Below are 3860 nucleotides of genomic sequence, written 5' to 3'. Positions count from 1 at the left end.
GCCTTTCAGAGGAAAGAAGGTAAAATGAGCTCCCTTTGTTTAAAATGAGAACTGATTCCAGTTGATCGTGGTTTTACCTCTCTAATAACACTGTGGAATATCAAGGTTTGCAGGGTCTTTCGTTTCAGGAAAATGAAAAGCAAAGAAACAGAAAGGGAAAACAGGTCTCTGGAGAAGAGGCTGAAAGCACACCAGAAGAGAAAAGGAGAGAAGAAAAGCTTTTCGAGATCAACCGCTGAAAAAATTCAGGAAGGTCAAGAAGCCCTTCCTGACCTTCCTGAAGAAGGTGTGTACCAGACACTGCTGTCCATCTTTCAAAACTCTCAGCACTGCACTAAGGGCATGAACTATTTTTAGCGTGCACAAAGATGGCCCCAGATAGGAAGCAGACACCTGCCTTTTGGAAAAAAATGCGTGTCAGCAGGAAACTGCCATTCCCAACGTTGCAGGTTTGGTTTTGCACTTATGGAAGTACTGTTTGCTCAAGGGTAAGCAGACACCTCGCCACAAGAGCCTCAATCCTTAGCTATTTACCTAGCTACCGAAATAAAGAGGCAAAGTAAGTCCCGCTGTTTTGTCCATGTTAGCAATCCTCACGCTGCCCTGTATCATCTGAATCCCAAATATGCAGCAACGTTGTTCCAGGTCACTACATACGCTTTAGATGCTGGCACTTTTTAAAAAGGCCGCGGCTCACCTGAGGTAATTTGGGGGCGGGTCGTGGTGTTTGTGGTGGTGGTGTGTGTATTGGGATGGACACTTTTTAGTTTCTTACTTCTTCTTCCCTTACCAGTAAACAGAGGTCTATTTCTCAAGATCTTGAGAAATGTCCTGAAAATAAGTTTTCATGACTTTTTTGTATATAGATGAATACTCTTTTAACGTACACTATTTCACTGGTGCTAGAAGTACTATATTCCACTTCACATGGCTTGTTTCAGTGACAGCCTTGTACCGTAAATTCATATCGTGTACCCCCTTTTTCCTGGGATCCACAAGTTGCGATGCCTGCAGTTTGTAGTCCCTGCATGCACAGGCTATCTGCCCTGGCTGAAACCTGACAGGATAACAAACGGTGATTGCTTCAGGCAGCTTCCCTATGCAGATGTCCCAGGAACCCCTTTGGAAGAGTAACCCAGAGAGGGTGCTTCAGGGAAGCCGCAGGCATGTCCAAAGCGCAGAACTAATGAGCAGGACATGCACGGGAGAGTCTGTGTTTAGTAGCCACCTTATAGCTTGAAGTGAGCGATTCTTATTTGCTTTCCAAATCCATTTTCCTCCTGCCTAACCCAATTGGAAGAGTGAGTTCCACCGCATTTTTTTGTGATGTACTGAATGTATTCTTTTTAAAATCAGGTGCCACCTTCTTGGCTTTGCTTCACGCTTTGTGCTGTCCCCTTTTTCTATGTACAAGAAACTGCACTGAAGACAGAGCGTTGATGGTTCTATTCAGCTGCAGGGGAACTGCCATGGAGGCTGTAAGAGAGGGGCAGGGCCGGGCGCAGGCCGGGGGGTTTATCCGTTCTGAGCCCCTCGACCCCTGCTGTGCATATCTGACAGCCCTGCCTCGCTCACAGCCGCTGTCCCAGAGGGAACAAAGCCCAGGAGAGAAAGTTCTCTGTCGGCTCAGGGGAAGCACACATGCATGGGTGCAGCACGCTCGTGTTGCAGCCAAAGTGATAAACCAGCCTTGCTTAGCGCAGCTCTCCGTGCAAAAACCTCCGTGGCTGCAAGGATCTCAAGCCTCGACTCTGAGCGCTCGATGGAGCTCCCTCCCAGCCAGCCGAGATTCCCGACCGTCCTGACGTGGCGCTTTCCCTCCCAGCAGCGCCCATGCCCATTGAGTGCCTTTCGCTTGCAGCCGGCTGTAATGCCGGCTTCACCCCTGCACTCCAGTTTTTGGCCTCTCTGAGTGTTGCTCACTAGAATAGCCCCGAGGGTGACACCCCCCCCCCCCGCCCCGTGCCGGCTGCCCCCATTGTGTCCATAGGGATAGCGGTTTGCCTGCGGGCATGGTGGGATGGTGTTTCTTCCAGGAACCACATGGATGGCAGGGTGAGCCCTGGGGGGGCTTGCGCCGCCCGGGCTCAAAGCTGGGGAGGCGGATTCCCCGCTCGCAGGGACTGGGGGCGGGGGGAAGTGTTTTAGGGACGGACTGTGGGGGCCGGAGGGAGGGATTTGAGGGACGGACGCCGAGGAAGGCCTCCTGCCTGCAGAGATGGCTCTGGCCCAGGGCAGGGCCCTTCTCTGGATGCCACGGGGTCGATTGCAAAGGACCAGGCTGCCCCATGCAGGGAGCAGGTGCGTGCCGGGGCTGCCAGGGGGCCCTGCCTGGCTGTTCCCAGCCCAGCCCCGGCTGGGGCCAGCCCTGCGCTGCAGCCCTGGGGCCGAGGCGCAAGGAGCCGGGCATTGCTGAGGGTGCTGCACCCTGCCGGGCCCCGCCGCCAGCTGCCGGCTGCCCTGGGCTGCCCCTCGCTCTCCCCAGCTCTGCCTGCTGCCAGCGCCGGGGGCACCGCCACGGGGCTTGCCCCCTGCCCACAGCTGCCCTGACCCACGTCTGCAGCTGTACGTGGTGCCCACATCGCACAGCTGGGGCGGGGGGTGGCAGGTCTCTCTGGTGGCAGCCTGGGACTGGGGGCAAAGCCAAGCCCATCCCTCGCTTGTGATCTTTGTCCCCAGGGAGAGCCAGTGCAGACGTGTGCTGCGCTGGAGAGTGTCGCGCAGGGAGGTGACGGCCGACTGCAGAGCAGCACTGAGACCTGCGTGACAGCAACGGCAGCCAGTGGCCGCAGAGCAGCCCAGGGGAGCTGGTTCCCTCGACGGGCCCCAAAGCAGCCTTCCTCAGCCCCTGCTTTTGGTGACGTGTGGAGCAGCGCAGGGATGTCTCTCAGGCTTCCAGGCCTGAGGAGGCTTTCCTCCTCAGGGGCACTGTCAGAAATCCTGCTCCCAGGATTAAAGCACCCCTCCCACCATGGATCCGAGGCTGTGTATCCAGCCCCCTGGAGCTGGGTACAGGTGCCCTGAGGGGTCTCTCTGGGAGGATGGGGCCACCTGCCTGGTGGCTCTGACACAGAAATGATGAGCTCAAGCCCTGTGACTGTGGCCGGCCGGTTCAAAGCCTCCGAGTGCCTCAGTCTTTCTGCCCAGGAGCGTTTATCCCAGGCACTGTTTCAGGGTGTGAAGATGGGTGCCGGTGATGTTCTGGTGCCTCCACATGGCTCCCACTTCAAGGTTACGATGCCTGAGGTCAGCGTCCACCTGAAGGCCCTGACAGAGATCTCCAGGGACTTTGTGTTCCATTTTGTGTTGCCTTAGGGCTACAGCGTGCTGGGGTTTGGGGGCGACAAGGTTATGGTATGCCAGAGGTTAAGCGAGTGAAGCGTTAAAGCGTGTTATTTTTATGGACAGAATCTGGGTTTGTTGGCTCTGTATTCCTGGGGTTATGGTAGTGTGATCTTATTATGTGTTCTTTGTGTGGTTTTGGTTTGGTTTTTTTATGTGGAGAGTGCCTTTTTTCATGTTTTTGGCCTTTGCAGGGTTTGGGTGGGGGCCTTTGGTTTGTATACAATGTTTCTTCTGGTTGTTTTTCTGCTGTCTGGTGGATGGCGGTGTTTTTTCTGTCTTGTCGACCAGTAATGATGGTTTCTATATCTCCTGCAGGTCAGGCAGTGTTACTTCTGATGTGGTCTGACTCATTTCTGGTGAGTTGGTAGGTAGGTATGGAGGACTTGTGGTCCCTCCATGGAGAATGACTGCTAGAGGACTAAGAGGCAGATCAGTGGAGGGGTGAGAGGACTGCTGGCCCACAAGTAGTGACTGTCAGAGGACTAAGTGTACTTGAATTTATGCGGGCTTCCAAA

The sequence above is a fragment of the Falco cherrug genome, unplaced genomic scaffold (genome assembly GCF_023634085.1).
Source record: "Falco cherrug isolate bFalChe1 unplaced genomic scaffold, bFalChe1.pri U_21a, whole genome shotgun sequence".
Lineage (NCBI taxonomy): Eukaryota > Metazoa > Chordata > Aves > Falconiformes > Falconidae > Falco > Falco cherrug.
Note: the sequence above shows the minus strand (reverse complement) of the source record.